Consider the following 22,002-nt stretch of genomic DNA (forward strand, 5'->3'; position numbering starts at 1 on the left):
ATACCAATCAGCTCCCCAGCAACAATCAACACAGGACATACCAATCAGCTCCCCAGCAACACCCCACACAGGACTTACCAATCAGCTCCCCAGCAACAATCAACACAGGACATACCAATCAGCTCTCCAGCAACACAGGACATACCAATCAGCCCCCCAGCAACACAGGACATACCAATCAGCTCCCCAGCAACAATCAACACAGGACATACCAATCAGCTCCCCATCAACACCCCACACAGGACATACCAATCAGCCCCCCAGCAACAATCAACACAGGACATACAAATCAGCTCTCCAGCAACACAGGACATACCAATCAGCCCCCCAGCAACACAGGACATACCAATCAGCTCCCCAGCAACAATCAACACAGGACATACCAATCAGCTACCCAGCAACAATCAACACAGGACATACCAATCAGCTTCCCAGCAACAATCAACACAGGACATACAAATCAGCTCCCCAGCAACACAGGACATACCAATCAGCTCCCCATCAACACCCCACATAGGACATACCAATCAGCTCCCCAGTAACAATCAACACAGGGCATACCAATCAGTACCCCAGCAACAATCAACACAGGGCATACCAATCAGCTGCCCAGCAACAATCAACACAGGACATACCAATCAGCCCCCCCAGCAACAATCAACACAGGGCATACCAATCAGCTCCCCAGCAACACAGGACATACCAATCAGCTCCCCAGCAACAATCAACACAGGGCATACCAATCAGCTCCCCAGCAACAATCAACACAGGACATACCAATCAGCTTCCCAGCAACAATCAACACAGGACATACCAATCAACACAGGACATACCAATCAGCTACCCAGCAACAATCAACACAGGACATACCAATCAGCCCCCCAGCAACAATCAACACAGGGCATACCAATCAGCTCCCCAGCAACACAGGACATACCAATCAGCTCCCTAGCAACAATCAACACAGGGCATACCAATCAACTTCCAGCAACAATCAACACAGGAGATAACAATCATCTCCAAAGCAACAATCAACACAGGGCATACCAATCATCTCCCCAGCAACTCAGGACATACCAATCAGCTCCCCAGCAAGAATAAACACAGGACATACCAATCAGCTCCCCAGCAACAATCAACACAGGACATACCAATCAGCTCCCCAGCAACACAGGACATACCAATCAGCTCCCCAGCAACAATCAACACAGGGCATACCAATCAGCACCCCAGCAACAATCAACACAGGGCATACCAATCAGCTCCCCAGCAACAATCAACACAGGACATACCAATCAGCCCCCCAGCAACAATCAACACAGGGCATACCAATCAGCTCCCCAGCAACTCAGGACTTACCAATCAGCTCCCCAGCAACAATCAACACCGGACATACCAATCAGCTTCCCAGCAACAATCAACACAGGACATACCAATCAGCCCCCCAGCAACAATCAACACAGGACATACCAATCAGCTCCCCAGCAACAATCAACACAGGGCATACCAATCTGCTCCCCAGCAACAATCAATACAGGACATACCAATCAGCTCCCCAGCAACAATCAACACAGGACATACCAATCAGCTCCCCAGCAACAATCAACACAGGGCATACCAATCAGCTTCCAGCAACAATCAACACAGGACATACCAATCATCTCCAAAGCAACAATCAACACATGGCATACCAATCATCTCCCCAGCAACTCAGGACATACCAATAAGCTCCCCAGCAAGAATAAACACAGGACATACCAATCAGCTCCCCAGCAACAATCAACACAGGACATACCAATCAGCTCCCCAGCAACACAGGACATACCAATCAGCTCCCCAGCAACAATCAACACAGGTCATACCAATCAGCTCCGCAGCAACAATCAACACAGGACATACCAATCAGCTCCCCAGCAACACAGGACATACCAATCAGCTCCCCAGCAACAATCAACACAGGTCATACCAATCAGCTCCGCAGCAACAATCAACACAGGTCATACCAATCAGCTCCCCAGCAACAATCAACACAGGGCATACCAATCAGCACCCCAGCAAAAATCAACACAGGGCATACCAATCAGCTCCCCAGCAACAATCAACATAGGACATTCCAATCAGCCCCCCCATCAACAATCAACACAGGGCATACCAATCAGCTCCCCAGCAACACAGGACATACCAATCAGCTCCCCAGCAACAATCAACACAGGACATACCAATCAGCTTCCCAGCAACAATCAACACAGGACATACCAATCAGCTCCCAGAAACAATCAACACAGGACATACCAATCAGCTCCCCAGCAACAATCAACACAGGTCATACCAATCAGCTCCGCAGCAACAATCAACACAGGACATACCAATCAGCTCCCCAGCAACACAGGACATACCAATCAGCTCCCCATCAACACCCCACATAGGACATACCAATCAGCTCCCCAGTAACAATCAACACAGGGCATACCAATCAGTACCCCAGCAACAATCAACACAGGGCATACCAATCAGCTGCCCAGCAACAATCAACACAGGACATACCAATCACCCCCCCCAGCAACAATCAACACAGGGCATACCAATCAGCTCCCCAGCAACACAGGACATACCAATCAGCTCCCCAGCAACAATCAACACAGGGCATACCAATCAGCTCCCCAGCAACAATCAACACAGGACATACCAATCAGCTTCCCAGCAACAATCAACACAGGACATACCAATCAACACAGGACATGCCAATCAGCTACCCAGCAACAATCAACACAGGACATACCAATCAGCCCCCCAGAAACAATCAACACAGGGCATACCAATCAGCTCCCCAGCAACACAGGACATACCAATCAGCTCCCCAGCAACAATCAACACAGGGCATACCAATCAGCTTCCAGCAACAATCAACACAGGACATACCAATCATCTCCAAAGCAACAATCAACACAGGGCATACCAATCATCTCCCCAGCAACTCAGGACATACCAATAAGCTCCCCAGCAAGAATAAACACAGGACATACCAATCAGCTCCCCAGCAACAATCAACACAGGACATACCAATCAGCTCCCCAGCAACACAGGACATACCAATCAGCGCCCCAGCAACAATCAACACAGGTCATACCAATCAGCTCCGCAGCAACAATCAACACAGGACATACCAATCAGCTCCCCAGCAACACAGGACATACCAATCAGCTCCCCATCAACACCCCACATAGGACATACCAATCAGCTCCCCAGCAACAATCAACACAGGGCATACCAATCAGCACCCCAGCAAAAATCAACACAGGGCACACCAATCAGCTCCCCGGCAACAATCAACATAGGACATACCAATCAGCCCCCCCATCAACAATCAACACAGGGCATACCAATCAGCTCCCCAGCAACACAGGACATACCAATCAGCTCCCCAGCAACAATCAACACAGGACATACCAATCAGCTTCCCAGCAACAATCAACACAGGACATACCAATCAGCACCCCAGCAACAATCAACACAGGTCATACCAATCAGCTCCGCAGCAACAATCAACACAGGACATACCAATCAGCTCCCCAGCAACACAGGACATACCAATCAGCCCCCCAGCAACAATCAACACAGGTCATACCAATCAGCTCCGCAGCAACAATCAACACAGGTCATACCAATCAGCTCCCCAGCAACAATCAACACAGGGCATACCAATAAGCACCCCAGCAAAAATCAACACAGGGCATACCAATCAGCTCCCCAGCAACAATCAACATAGGACATTCCAATCAGCCCCCCCATCAACAATCAACACAGGGCATACCAATCAGCTCCCCAGCAACACAGGACATACCAATCAGCTCCCCAGCAACAATCAACACAGGACATACCAATCAGCTTCCCAGCAACAATCAACACAGGACATACCAATCAGCTCCCAGAAACAATCAACACAGGACATACCAATCAGCTCCCCAGCAACAATCAACACAGGTCATACCAATCAGCTCCGCAGCAACAATCAACACAGGACATACCAATCAGCTCCCCAGCAACACAGGACATACCAATCAGCTCCCCATCAACACCCCACATAGGACATACCAATCAGCTCCCCAGTAACAATCAACACAGGGCATACCAATCAGTACCCCAGCAACAATCAACACAGGGCATACCAATCAGCTGCCCAGCAACAATCAACACAGGACATACCAATCACCCCCCCCAGCAACAATCAACACAGGGCATACCAATCAGCTCCCCAGCAACACAGGACATACCAATCAGCTCCCCAGCAACAATCAACACAGGGCATACCAATCAGCTCCCCAGCAACAATCAACACAGGACATACCAATCAGCTTCCCAGCAACAATCAACACAGGACATACCAATCAACACAGGACATGCCAATCAGCTACCCAGCAACAATCAACACAGGACATACCAATCAGCCCCCCAGAAACAATCAACACAGGGCATACCAATCAGCTCCCCAGCAACACAGGACATACCAATCAGCTCCCCAGCAACAATCAACACAGGGCATACCAATCAGCTTCCAGCAACAATCAACACAGGACATACCAATCATCTCCAAAGCAACAATCAACACAGGGCATACCAATCATCTCCCCAGCAACTCAGGACATACCAATAAGCTCCCCAGCAAGAATAAACACAGGACATACCAATCAGCTCCCCAGCAACAATCAACACAGGACATACCAATCAGCTCCCCAGCAACACAGGACATACCAATCAGCGCCCCAGCAACAATCAACACAGGTCATACCAATCAGCTCCGCAGCAACAATCAACACAGGACATACCAATCAGCTCCCCAGCAACACAGGACATACCAATCAGCTCCCCATCAACACCCCACATAGGACATACCAATCAGCTCCCCAGCAACAATCAACACAGGGCATACCAATCAGCACCCCAGCAAAAATCAACACAGGGCACACCAATCAGCTCCCCGGCAACAATCAACATAGGACATACCAATCAGCCCCCCCATCAACAATCAACACAGGGCATACCAATCAGCTCCCCAGCAACACAGGACATACCAATCAGCTCCCCAGCAACAATCAACACAGGACATACCAATCAGCTTCCCAGCAACAATCAACACAGGACATACCAATCAGCACCCCAGCAACAATCAACACAGGACATACCAATCAGCTCCCCAGCAACAATCAACACAGGTCATACCAATCAGCTCCGCAGCAACAATCAACACAGGACATACCAATCAGCTTCCCAGCAACACAGGACATACCAATCAGCTCCCCATCAACACCCCACATAGGACATACCAATCAGCTCCCCAGTAACAATCAACACAGGGCATACCAATCAGTACCCCAGCAACAATCAACACAGGGCATACCAATCAGCTGCCCAGCAACAATCAACACAGGACATACCAATCACCCCCCCCAGCAACAATCAACACAGGGCATACCAATCTGCTCCCCAGCAACACAGGACATACCAATCAGCTTCCCAGCAACAATCAACACAGGGCATACCAATCAGCTCGCCAGCAACAATCAACACAGGACATACCAATCAGCTCCGCAGCAACAATCAACACAGGACATACCAATCAGCTCCCCAGCAACACAGGACATACCAATCAGCTCCCCATCAACACCCCACATAGGACATACCAATCAGCTCCCCAGCAACAATCAACACAGGGCATACCAATCAGCACCCCAGCAAAAATCAACACAGGGCACACCAATCAGCTCCCCGGCAACAATCAACATAGGACATACCAATCAGCCCCCCCATCAACAATCAACACAGGGCATACCAATCAGCTCCCCAGCAACACAGGACATACCAATCAGCTCCCCAGCAACAATCAACACAGGACATACCAATCAGCTTCCCAGCAACAATCAACACAGGACATACCAATCAGCACCCCAGCAACAATCAACACAGGACATACCAATCAGCTCCCCAGCAACAATCAACACAGGTCATACCAATCAGCTCCGCAGCAACAATCAACACAGGACATACCAATCAGCTCCCCAGCAACACAGGACATACCAATCAGCGCCCCAGCAACAATCAACACAGGTCATACCAATCAGCTCCGCAGCAACAATCAACACAGGACATACCAATCAGCTCCCCAGCAACACAGGACATACCAATCAGCTCCCCATCAACACCCCACATAGGACATACCAATCAGCTCCCCAGCAACAATCAACACAGGGCATACCAATCAGCACCCCAGCAAAAATCAACACAGGGCACACCAATCAGCTCCCCGGCAACAATCAACATAGGACATACCAATCAGCCCCCCCATCAACAATCAACACAGGGCATACCAATCAGCTCCCCAGCAACACAGGACATACCAATCAGCTCCCCAGCAACAATCAACACAGGACATACCAATCAGCTTCCCAGCAACAATCAACACAGGACATACCAATCAGCACCCCAGCAACAATCAACACAGGACATACCAATCAGCTCCCCAGCAACAATCAACACAGGTCATACCAATCAGCTCCGCAGCAACAATCAACACAGGACATACCAATCAGCTTCCCAGCAACACAGGACATACCAATCAGCTCCCCATCAACACCCCACATAGGACATACCAATCAGCTCCCCAGTAACAATCAACACAGGGCATACCAATCAGTACCCCAGCAACAATCAACACAGGGCATACCAATCAGCTGCCCAGCAACAATCAACACAGGACATACCAATCACCCCCCCCAGCAACAATCAACACAGGGCATACCAATCTGCTCCCCAGCAACACAGGACATACCAATCAGCTTCCCAGCAACAATCAACACAGGGCATACCAATCAGCTCGCCAGCAACAATCAACACAGGACATACCAATCAGCTTCCCAGCAACAATCAACACAGGACATACCAATCAACACAGGACATGCCAATCAGCTACCCAGCAACAATCAACACAGGACATACCAATCAGCCCCCCAGCAACAATCAACACAGGGCATACCAATCAGCTCCCCAGCAACACAGGACATACCAATCAGCACCCCAGCAACAATCAACACAGGGCATACCAATCAGCTTCCAGCAACAATCAACACAGGACATACCAATCATCTCCAAAGCAAAAATCAACACAGGGCATACCAATCATCTCCCCAGCAACTCAGGACATACCAATAAGCTCCCCAGCAAGAATAAACACAGGACATACCAATCAGCTCCCCAGCAACAATCAACACAGGACATACCAATCAGCTCCCCAGCAACACAGGACATACCAATCAGCTCCCCAGCAACAATCAACACAGGGCATACCAATCAGCACCCCAGCAACAATCAACACAGGGCATACCAATCAGCTCCCCAGCAACAATCAACACAGGACATACCAATCAGCCCCCCCAGCAACAATCAACACAGGACATACCAATCAGCCCCCCCAGCAACAATCAACACAGGACATACCAATCAGCTTCCCAGCAACAATCAACACAGGACATACCAATCAACACAGGACATGCCAATCAGCTACCCAGCAACTATCAACACAGGACATACCAATCAGCCCCCCAGCAACAATCAACACAGGGCATACCAATCAGCTCCCCAGCAACACAGGACATACCAATCAGCTCCCCAGCAACAATCAACACAGGGCATACCAATCAGCTTCCAGCAACAATCAACACAGGGCATACCAATCAGCTCCCCAGCAACACAGGACATACCAATCAGCCCCCCAGCAACAATCAACACAGGGCATACCAATCAGCTCCCCAGCAACACAGGACATACCAATCAGCTCCCCAGCAACAATCAACACAGGGCATACCAATCATCTCCCCAGCAACTCAGGACATACCAATAAGCTCCCCAGCAAGAATAAACACAGGACATACCAATCAGCTCCCCAGCAACAATCAACACAGGACATACCAATCAGCTCCCCAGCAACACAGGACATACCAATCAGCTCCCCAGCAACAATCAACACAGGGCATACCAATCAGCACCCCAGCAACAATCAACACAGGGCATACCAATCAGCTCCCCAGCAACAATCAACACAGGACATACCAATCAGCCCCCCAGCAACAATCAACACAGGGCATACCAATCAGCTCCCCAGCAACACAGGACATACCAATCAGCTCCCCAGCAACAATCAACTCAGGACATACCAATCAGCTTCACAGCAACAATCAACACTGGACATACCAATCAGCCCCCCAGCAACAATCAACACAGGACATACCAATCAGCTCCCCAGCAACAATCAACACAGGGCATACCAATCTGCTCCCCAGCAACAATCAACACAGGGCATACCAATCAGCTCCCCAGCAACAATCAACACAGGACATACCAATCAGCTTCCCAGCAACAATCAACACAGGACATACCAATCAGCCCCCCAGCAACAATCAACACAGGGCATACCAATCAGCTTCCCAGCAACATAGGACATACCAATCAGATCCACCGCAACAATCAACACAGGGCATATCAATCAGCTCCCCAGAAACAATCAACACAGGACATACCAATCAGCTCCCCAGCAACACCCCACACAGGGCATACCAATCAGTCCCCCAGCAACAATCAACACAGGGCATACCAATCTGCTCCCCAGCAACACAGGACATACCAATCAGCTTCCCAGCAACAATCAACACAGGGCATACCAATCAGCTCCCCAGCAACAATCAACACAGGACATACCAATCAGTCTCCAAGCAACAATCAACACAGGGCATACCAATCAGCACCCCAGCAACACAAGACATACCAATCAGCTCCCCAGCTACAATCAACACAGGACATTCCAATCAGCTCCCCAGAAACAATCAACACAGGGCATATCAATCAGTACCCCAGCAACAATCAACACAGGATATACCAATCAGCTGCCCAGCAACAATCAACACAGGACATACCAATCACCCCCCCCCAGCAACAATCAACACAGGGCATACCAATCAGCTCCCCAGCAACACAGGACATACCAATCAGCTCCCCAGCAACAATCAACACAGGGCATACCAATCAGCTCCCCAGCAACAATCAACACAGGACATACCAATCAGCTTCCCAGCAACAATCAACACAGGACATACCAATCAACACAGGACATACCAATCAGCTACCCAGCAACAATCAACACAGGACATACCAATCAGTCCCCCAGCAACAATCAACACAGGGCATACCAATCAGCTCCCCAGCAACACAGGACATACCAATCAGCTCCCCAGAAACAATCAACACAGGGCATACCAATCAGCTTCCAGCAACAATCAACACAGGACATACCAATCATCTCCAAAGCAACAATCAACACAGGGCATACCAATCATCTCCCCAGCAACTCAGGACATACCAATAAGCTCCCCAGCAAGAATAAACACAGGACATACCAATCAGCTCCCCAGCAACAATCAACACAGGACATACCAATCAGCTACCCAGCAACACAGGACATACCAATCAGCTCCCCAGCAACAATCAACACAGGGCATACCAATCAGCACCCCAGCAACAATCAACACAGGGCATACCAATCAGCTCCCCAGCAACAATCAACACAGGACATACCAATCAGCCCCCCCAGCAACAATCAACACAGGGCATACCAATCAGCTCCCCAGCAACACAGGACATACCAATCAGCTCCCCAGCAACAATCAACACAGGACATACCAATCAGCTTCCCAGCAACAATCAACACAGGACATACCAATCAGCCCCCCAGCAACAATCAACACAGGACATACCAATCAACTCCCCAGCAACAATCAACACAGGGCATACCAATCTGCTCCCCAGCAACAATCAATACAGGACATACCAATCAGCTCCCCAGCAACAATCAACACAGGACATACGAATCAGCTCCCCAGCAACAATCAACACAGGGCATACCAATCAGCTCCCCAGCAACAATCAACACACGACATACCAATCAGCCCCCCAGCAACAATCAACACAGGGCATACCAATCAGCTCCCCAGCAACACAGGACATACCAATCAGCTTCCCAGCAACAATCAACACAGGGCATACCAATCAGCTCCCCAGCAACAATCAACACAGGACATACCAATCAGTCTCCAAGCAACAATCAACACAGGGCATACCAATCAGCACCCCAGCAACACAAGACATACCAATCAGCTCCCCAGCTACAATCAACACAGGACATTCCAATCAGCTCCCCAGCAACAATCAACACAGGGCATATCAATCAGTACCCCAGCAACAATCAACACAGGACATACCAATCAGCCCTCCAGCAACAATCAACGCAGGATATACCAATCAGCTCCCCAGCCACAATCAACACAGGGCATACCAATCAGCTCCCCAGCAACACAGGACATACCAATCAGCTCCCCAGTAACAATTAACACAGGGCATACCAATCAGTACCCCAGCAACAATCAACACAGGGCATACCAATCAGCTGCCCAGCAACAATCAACACAGGACATACCAATCACCCCCCCCAGCAACAATCAACACAGGGCATACCAATCAGCTCCCCAGCAACACAGGACATACCAATCAGCTCCCCAGCAACAATCAACACAGGACATACCAATCAGCTTCCCAGCAACAATCAACACAGGACATACCAATCAAAACAGGACATACCAATCAGCTACCCAGCAACAATCAACACAGGACATACCAATCAGCCCCCCCAGCAACAATCAACACAGGGCATACCAATCAGACCCCCAGCAACACAGGACATACCAATCAGCTCCCCAGAAACAATAAACACAGGGCATACCAATCAGCTTCCAGCAACAATCAACACAGGACATACCAATCATCTCCAAAGCAACAATCAACACAGGGCATACCAATCATCTCCCCAGCAACTCAGGACATACCAATAAGCTCCCCAGCAAGAATAAACACAGGACATACCAATCAGCTACCAAGCAACAATCAACACAGGACATACCAATCAGCTCCCCAGCAACACAGGACATACCAATCAGCTCCCCAGCAACAATCAACACAGGGCATACCAATCAGCATCCCAGCAACAATCAACACAGGGCATACCAATCAGCTCCCCAGCAACAATCAACACAGGACATACCAATCAGCCCCCCCAGCAACAATCAACACAGGGCATACCAATCAGCCCCCCAGCAACACAGGACATACCAATCAGCTCCCCAGCAACAATCAACACAGGACATACCAATCAGCTTCCCAGCAACAATCAACACAGGACATACCAATCAGCCCCCCAGCAACAATCAACACAGGACATACCAATCAGCTCCCCAGCAACAATCAACACAGGGCATACCAATCTGCTCCCCAGCAACAATCAATACAGGACATACCAATCAGCTCCCCAGCAACAATCAACACAGGACATACCATTCAGCCCTCCAGCAACAATCAACGCAGGATATACCAATCAGCTCCCCAGCCACAATCAACACAGGGCATACCAATCAGCAACCCAGCAACACAGGACATACCAATCAGCTCCCCAGCAACAATCAACACAGGCCATACCAATCATCTCCCCAGCAACAATCAACACAGGACATACCAATCATCACCCTAGCAACACCCCACACAGGACATACCAATCATCTCCCCAGCAACAATCAACACAGGACATACCAATCATCTCCCCAGCAACAATCAACACAGGACATACCAATCATCACCCCAGCAACACCCCACACAGGACATACCAATCATCTCCCCAGCAACACCCCACACAGGACATACCAATCATCTCCCCAGCAACAATCAACACAGGACATACCAATCATCTCCCCAGCAACAATCAACACAGGACATACCAATCATCACCCCAGCAACACCCCACACAGGACATACCAATCATCTCCCCAACAACAATCAACACAGGGCATACCAATCAGCACCCCAGCAAAAATCAACACAGGGCATACCAATCAGCTCCCCAGCAACAATCAACATAGGACATACCAATCAGCCCCCCCATCAACAATCAACAAAGGGCATACCAATCAGCTCCCCAGCAACACAGGACATACCAATCAGCTCCCCAGCAACAATCAACACAGGACATACCAATCAGCTTCCCAGCAACAATCAACACAGGACATACCAATCAGCCCCCCAGCAACAATCAACACAGGACATACCAATCAGCTCCCCAGCAACAATCAACACAGGTCATACCAATCAGCTCCGAAGCAACAATCAACACAGGACATACCAATCAGCTCCCCAGCAACACAGGACATACCAATCAGCTCCCCATCAACACCCCACATAGGACATACCAATCAGCTCCCCAGTAACAATCAACACAGGGCATACCAATCAGTACCCCAGCAACAATCAACACAGGGCATACCAATCAGCTGCCCAGCAACAATCAACACAGGACATACCAATCACCCCCCCCAGCAACAATCAACACAGGGCATACCAATCAGCTCCCCAGCAACACAGGACATACCAATCAGCTCCCCAGCAACAATCAACACAGGTCATACCAATCAGCTCCGCAGCAACAATCAACACAGGACATACCAATCAAAACAGGACATACCAATCAGCTACCCAGCAACAATCAACACAGGACATACCAATCAGCCCCCCCAGCAACAATCAACACAGGGCATACCAATCAGACCCCCAGCAACACAGGACATACCAATCAGCTCCCCAGAAACAATAAACACAGGGCATACCAATCAGCTTCCAGCAACAATCAACACAGGACATACCAATCATCTCCAAAGCAACAATCAACACAGGGCATACCAATCATCTCCCCAGCAACTCAGGACATACCAATAAGCTCCCCAGCAAGAATAAACACAGGACATACCAATCAGCTACCCAGCAACAATCAACACAGGACATACCAATCAGCTCCCCAGCAACACAGGACATACCAATCAGCTCCCCAGCAACAATCAACACAGGGCATACCAATCAGCATCCCAGCAACAATCAACACAGGGCATACCAATCAGCTCCCCAGCAACAATCAACACAGGACATACCAATCAGCCCCCCCAGCAACAATCAACACAGGGCATACCAATCAGCCCCCCAGCAACACAGGACATACCAATCAGCTCCCCAGCAACAATCAACACAGGACATACCAATCAGCTTCCCAGCAACAATCAACACAGGACATACCAATCAGCCCCCCAGCAACAATCAACACAGGACATACCAATCAGCTCCCCAGCAACAATCAACACAGGGCATACCAATCTGCTCCCCAGCAACAATCAATACAGGACATACCAATCAGCTCCCCAGCAACAATCAACACAGGACATACCATTCAGCCCTCCAGCAACAATCAACGCAGGATATACCAATCAGCTCCCCAGCCACAATCAACACAGGGCATACCAATCAGCAACCCAGCAACACAGGACATACCAATCAGCTCCCCAGCAACAATCAACACAGGACATACCAATCATCTCCCCAGCAACAATCAACACAGGACATACCAATCATCACCCTAGCAACACCCCACACAGGACATACCAATCATCTCCCCAGCAACAATCAACACAGGACATACCAATCATCTCCCCAGCAACAATCAACACAGGACATACCAATCATCACCCCAGCAACACCCCACACAGGACATACCAATCATCTCCCCAGCAACACCCCACACAGGACATACCAATCATCTCCCCAGCAACAATCAACACAGGACATACCAATCATCTCCCCAGCAACAATCAACACAGGACATACCAATCATCACCCCAGCAACACCCCACACAGGACATACCAATCATCTCCCCAACAACAATCAACACAGGGCATACCAATCAGCACCCCAGCAAAAATCAACACAGGGCATACCAATCAGCTCCCCAGCAACAATCAACATAGGACATACCAATCAGCCCCCCCATCAACAATCAACAAAGGGCATACCAATCAGCTCCCCAGCAACACAGGACATACCAATCAGCTCCCCAGCAACAATCAACACAGGACATACCAATCAGCTTCCCAGCAACAATCAACACAGGACATACCAATCAGCCCCCCAGCAACAATCAACACAGGACATACCAATCAGCTCCCCAGCAACAATCAACACAGGTCATACCAATCAGCTCCGAAGCAACAATCAACACAGGACATACCAATCAGCTCCCCAGCAACACAGGACATACCAATCAGCTCCCCATCAACACCCCACATAGGACATACCAATCAGCTCCCCAGTAACAATCAACACAGGGCATACCAATCAGTACCCCAGCAACAATCAACACAGGGCATACCAATCAGCTGCCCAGCAACAATCAACACAGGACATACCAATCACCCCCCCCAGCAACAATCAACACAGGGCATACCAATCAGCTCCCCAGCAACACAGGACATACCAATCAGCTCCCCAGCAACAATCAACACAGGTCATACCAATCAGCTCCGCAGCAACAATCAACACAGGACATACCAATCAGCTCCCCATCAACACAGGACATACCAATCAGCACCCCAGCAACAATCAACACAGGGCATACCAATCAGCACCCCAGCAAAAATCAACACAGGGCATACCAATCAGCCTCCCAGCAACAATCAACATAGGACATACCAATCAGCCCCCCCATCAACAATCAACACAGGGCATACCAATCAGCTCCCCAGCAACACAGGACATACCAATCAGCTACCCAGCAACAATCAACACAGGACATACCAATCAGCTTCCCAGCAACAATCAACACAGGACATACCAATCAGCCCCCCAGCAACAATCAACACAGGACATACCAATCAGCTCCCCAGCAACAATCAACACAGGTTATACCAATCAGCTCCTAAGCAACAATCAACACAGGACATACCAATCAGCTCCCCAGCAACACAGGACATACCAATCAGCTCCCCATCAACACCCCACATAGGACATACCAATCAGCTCCCCAGTAACAATCAACACAGGGCATACCAATCAGCTGCCCAGCAACAATCAACACAGGACATACCAATCACCCCCCCCAGCAACAATCAACACAGGGCATACCAATCAGCTCCCCAGCAACACAGGACATACCAATCAGCTCCCCAGCAACAATCAACACAGGGCATACCAATCAGTTCCCCAGCAACAATCAACACAGGACATACCAATCAGCTTCCCAGCAACAATCAACACAGGACATACCAATCAACACAGGACATAACAATCAGCTACCCAGTACCAATCAACACAGGACATACCAATCAGCCCCCCAGCAACAATCAACACAGGGCATAACAATCAGCTCCCCAGCAACACAGGACATACCAATCAGCTCCCCAGCAACAATCAACACAGGGCATACCAATCAGCTTCCAGCAACAATCAACACAGGACATACCAATCATCTCCAAAGCAACAATCAACACAGGGCATACCAATCATCTCCCCAGCAACTCAGGACATACCAATAAGCTCCCCAGCAAGAATAAACACAGGACATACCAATCAGCTCCCCAGCAACAATCAACACAGGACATACCAATTAGCTCCCCAGCAACACAGGACATACCAATCAGCTCCCCAGCAACAATCAACACAGGGCATACCAATCAGCACCCCAGCAACAATCAACACAGGGCATACCAATCAGCTCCCCAGCAACAATCAACACAGGACATGCCAATCAGCCCCCCCAGCAACAATCAACACAGGGCATACCAATCAGCTCCCCAGCAACACAGGACATACCAATCAGCTCCCCAGCAACAATCAACACAGGACATACCAATCAGCTTCCCAGCAACAATCAACTCAGGACATACCAATCTGCCCCCCAGCAACAATCAACACAGGACATACCAATCAGCTCCCCAGCAACAATCAACACAGGGCATACCAATCTGCTCCCCAGCAACAATCAATACAGGACATACCAATCAGCTCCCCAGCAACAATCAACACAGGACATAACAATCAGCTCCCCAGCAAAAATCAACACAGGGCATACCAATCAGCTCCCCAGCAACAATCAACACAGGACATACCAATCAGCTTCCCAGCAACAATCAACACAGGACATACCAATCAGCCCACCAGCAACAATCAACACAGGGCATACCAATCAGCTCCCCAGCAACATAGGACATACCAATCAGCTCCCCAGCAACAATCAACACAGGGCATATCAATCAGCTCCCCTGCAACAATCAACACAGGACATACCAATCAGCTCCCCAGCAACACCCCACACAGGGCATACCAATCAGCCCCCCAGCAACAATCAACACAGGGCATACCAATCAGCTCCCCAGCAACACAGGACATACCAATCAGCTTCCCAGCAACAATCAACACAGGGCATACCAATCAGCTCCCCAGCAACAATCAACACAGGACATACCAATCAGTCTCCAAACAACAATCAACACAGGGCATACCAATCAGCACCCCAGCAACACAAGACATACCAATCAGCTCCCCAGCTACAATCAACACAGGACATTCCAATCAGCTCCCCAGCAACAATCAACACAGGGCATATCAATCAGTACCCCAGCAACAATCAACGCAGGATATACCAATCAGCTCCCCAGCCACAATCAACACAGGACATACCAATCAGCTCCCCAGCAACAATCAACACAGGACATACCAATCAGCTCCCCAGCAACACAGGACATACCAATCAGCTCCCCAGCAACAATCAACACAGGGCATACCAATCAGCACCCCAGCAACAATCAACACAGGGCATACCAATCAGCTCCCCAGCAACAATCAACACAGGACATACCAATCAGCCCCCCCAGCAACAATCAACACAGGGCATACCAATCAGCTCTCCAGCAACACAGGACATACCAATCAGCTCCCCAGCAACAATCAACACAGGACATACCAATCAGCTTCCCAGCAACAATCAACACAGGACATACCAATCAACCCCCCAGCAACAATCAACACAGGACATACCAATCAGCTCCCCAGCAACAATCAACACAGGGCATACCAATCTGCTCCCCAGCAACAATCAATACAGGACATACCAATCAGCTCCCCAGCAACAATCAACACAGGACATACCAATCAGCTCCCCAGCAACAATCAACACAGGGCATACCAATCAGCTTCCAGCAACAATCAACACAGGACATACCAATCATCTCCAAAGAAACAATCAACACAGGGCATACCAATCATCTCCCCAGCAACTCAGGACATACCAATAAGCTCCCCAGCAAGAATAAACACAGGACATACCAATCAGCTCCCCAGCAACAATCAACACAGGACATACCAATCAGCTCCCCAGCAACACAGGACATACCAATCAGCTCCCCAGCAACAATCAACACAGGTCATACCAATCAGCTCCGCAGCAACAATCAACACAGGACATACCAATCAGCTCTCCAGCAACACAGGACATATCAATCAGCTCCCCAGCAACAATCAACACAGGGCATACCAATCAGCACCCCAGCAAAAATCAACACAGGGCATACCAATCAGCTCCCCAGCAACAATCAACATAGGACATACCAATCAGCCCCCCCATCAACAATCAACACAGGGCATACCAATCAGCTCCCCAGCAACACAGGACATACCAATCAGCTCCCCAGCAACAATCAACACAGGACATACCAATCAGCTTCCCAGCAACAATCAACACAGGACATACCAATCAGCCCCCCAGCAACAATCAACACAGGACATACCAATCAGCTGCCCAGCAACAATCAACACAGGACATACCAATCACCCCCCCAGCAACAATCAACACAGGGCATACCAATCAGCTCCCCAGCAACACAGGACATACCAATCAGCTCCCCAGCAACAATCAACACAGGGCATACCAATCAGTTCCCCAGCAACAATCAACACAGGACATACCAATCAGCTTCCCAGCAACAATCAACACAGGACATACCAATCAACACAGGACATAACAATCAGCTACCCAGTACCAATCAACACAGGACATACCAATCAGCCCCCCAGCAACAATCAACACAGGGCATAACAATCAGCTCCCCAGCAACACAGGACATACCAATCAGCTCCCCAGCAACAATCAACACAGGGCATACCAATCAGCTTCCAGCAACAATCAACACAGGACATACCAATCATCTCCAAAGCAACAATCAACACAGGGCATACCAATCATCTCCCCAGCAACTCAGGACATACCAATAAGCTCCCCAGCAAGAATAAACACAGGACATACCAATCAGCTCCCCAGCAACAATCAACACAGGACATACCAATTAGCTCCCCAGCAACACAGGACATACCAATCAGCTCCCCAGCAACAATCAACACAGGGCATACCAATCAGCACCCCAGCAACAATCAACACAGGGCATACCAATCATCTCCCCAGCAACTCAGGACATACCAATAAGCTCCCCAGCAAGAATAAACACAGGACATACCAATCAGCTCCCCAGCAACAATCAACACAGGACATACCAATTAGCTCCCCAGCAACACAGGACATACCAATCAGCTCCCCAGCAACAATCAACACAGGGCATACCAATCAGCACCCCAGCAACAATCAACACAGGGCATACCAATCAGCTCCCCAGCAACAATCAACACAGGACATGCCAATCAGCCCCCCCAGCAACAATCAACACAGGGCATACCAATCAGCTCCCCAGCAACACAGGACATACCAATCAGCTCCCCAGCAACAATCAACACAGGACATACCAATCAGCTTCCCAGCAACAATCAACTCAGGACATACCAATCTGCCCCCCAGCAACAATCAACACAGGACATACCAATCAGCTCCCCAGCAACAATCAACACAGGGCATACCAATCTGCTCCCCAGCAACAATCAATACAGGACATACCAATCAGCTCCCCAGCAACAATCAACACAGGACATAACAATCAGCTCCCCAGCAAAAATCAACACAGGGCATACCAATCAGCTCCCCAGCAACAATCAACACAGGACATACCAATCAGCTTCCCAGCAACAATCAACACAGGACATACCAATCAGCCCACCAGCAACAATCAACACAGGGCATACCAATCAGCTCCCCAGCAACATAGGACATACCAATCAGCTCCCCAGCAACAATCAACACAGGGCATATCAATCAGCTCCCCTGCAACAATCAACACAGGACATACCAATCAGCTCCCCAGCAACACCCCACACAGGGCATACCAATCAGCCCCCCAGCAACAATCAACACAGGGCATACCAATCAGCTCCCCAGCAACACAGGACATACCAATCAGCTTCCCAGCAACAATCAACACAGGGCATACCAATCAGCTCCCCAGCAACAATCAACACAGGACATACCAATCAGTCTCCAAACAACAATCAACACAGGGCATACCAATCAGCACCCCAGCAACACAAGACATACCAATCAGCTCCCCAGCTACAATCAACACAGGACATTCCAATCAGCTCCCCAGCAACAATCAACACAGGGCATATCAATCAGTACCCCAGCAACAATCAACGCAGGATATACCAATCAGCTCCCCAGCCACAATCAACACAGGACATACCAATCAGCTCCCCAGCAACAATCAACACAGGACATACCAATCAGCTCCCCAGCAACACAGGACATACCAATCAGCTCCCCAGCAACAATCAACACAGGGCATACCAATCAGCACCCCAGCAACAATCAACACAGGGCATACCAATCAGCTCCCCAGCAACAATCAACACAGGACATACCAATCAGCCCCCCCAGCAACAATCAACACAGGGCATACCAATCAGCTCTCCAGCAACACAGGACATACCAATCAGCTCCCCAGCAACAATCAACACAGGACATACCAATCAGCTTCCCAGCAACAATCAACACAGGACATACCAATCAACCCCCCAGCAACAATCAACACAGGACATACCAATCAGCTCCCCAGCAACAATCAACACAGGACATACCAATCTGCTCCCCAGCAACAATCAATACAGGACATACCAATCAGCTCCCCAGCAACAATCAACACAGGACATACCAATCAGCTCCCCAGCAACAATCAACACAGGGCATACCAATCAGCTTCCAGCAACAATCAACACAGGACATACCAATCATCTCCAAAGAAACAGTCAACACAGGGCATACCAATCATCTCCCCAGCAACTCAGGACATACCAATAAGCTCCCCAGCAAGAATAAACACAGGACATACCAATCAGCTCCCCAGCAACAATCAACACAGGACATACCAATCAGCTCCCCAGCAACACAGGACATACCAATCAGCTCCCCAGCAACAATCAACACAGGTCATACCAATCAGCTCCGCAGCAACAATCAACACAGGACATACCAATCAGCTCTCCAGCAACACAGGACATATCAATCAGCTCCCCAGCAACAATCAACACAGGGCATACCAATCAGCACCCCAGCAAAAATCAACACAGGGCATACCAATCAGCTCCCCAGCAACAATCAACATAGGACATACCAATCAGCCCCCCCATCAACAATCAACACAGGGCATACCAATCAGCTCCCCAGCAACACAGGACATACCAATCAGCTCCCCAGCAACAATCAACACAGGACATACCAATCAGCTTCCCAGCAACAATCAACACAGGACATACCAATCAGCCCCCCAGCAACAATCAACACAGGACATACCAATCAGCTTCCCAGCAACAATCAACACAGGACATACCAATCAGCCCCCCAGCAACAATCAACACAGGACATACCAATCAGCTCCCCAGCAACAATCAACACAGGTCATACCAATCAGCTCCGAAGCAACAATCAACACAGGACATACCAATCAGCTCCCCAGCAACACAGGACATACCAATCAGCTCCCCATCAACACCCCACATAGGACATACCAATCAGCTCCCCAGTAACAATCAACACAGGGCATACCAATCAGCTGCCCAGCAACAATCAACACAGGACATACCAATCACCCCCCCCAGCAACAATCAACACAGGGCATACCAATCAGCTCCCCAGCAACACAGGACATACCAATCAGCTCCCCAGCAACAATCAACACAGGGCATACCAATCAGTTCCCCAGCAACAATCAACACAGGACATACAATCAGCTTACCAGCAACAATCAACACAGGACATACCAATCAACACAGGACATAACAATCAGCTACCCAGTACCAATCAACACAGGACATACCAATCAGCCCCCCAGCAACAATCAACACAGGGCATAACAATCAGCTCCCCAGCAACACAGGACATACCAATCAGCTTCCCAGCAACAATCAACACAGGGCATACCAATCAGCTTCCAGCAACAATCAACACAGGACATACCAATCATCTCCAAAGCAACAATCAATACAGGGCATACCAATCATCTCCACAGCAACTCAGGACATACCAATAAGCTCCCCAGCAAGAATAAACACAGGACATACCAATCAGCTCCCCAGCAACAATCAACACAGGACATACCAATTAGCTCCCCAGCAACACAGGACATACCAATCAGCTCCCCAGCAACAATCAACACAGGGCATACCAATCAGCACCCCAGCAACAATCAACACAGGGCATACCAATCAGCTCCCCAGCAACAATCAACACAGGACATGCCAATCAGCCCCCCCAGCAACAATCAACACAGGGCATACCAATCAGCTCCCCAGCAACACAGGACATACCAATCAGCTCCCCAGCAACAATCAACACAGGACATACCAATCAGCTTCCCAGCAACAATCAACACAGGACATACCAATCTGCCCCCCAGCAACAATCAACACAGGACATACCAATCAGCTCCCCAGCAACAATCAACACAGGGCATACCAATCTGCCCCCCAGCAACAATCAATACAGGACATACCAATCAGCTCCCCAGCAACAATCAACACAGGACATAACAATCAGCTCCCCAGCAAAAATCAACACAGGGCATACCAATCAGCTCCCCAGCAACAATCAACACAGGACATACCAATCA

The sequence above is a fragment of the Salmo salar genome, chromosome 15 (genome assembly GCF_965601325.2).
Source record: "Salmo salar chromosome 15, fSalSal1, whole genome shotgun sequence".
Taxonomy (NCBI): Eukaryota; Metazoa; Chordata; class Actinopteri; order Salmoniformes; family Salmonidae; genus Salmo; species Salmo salar.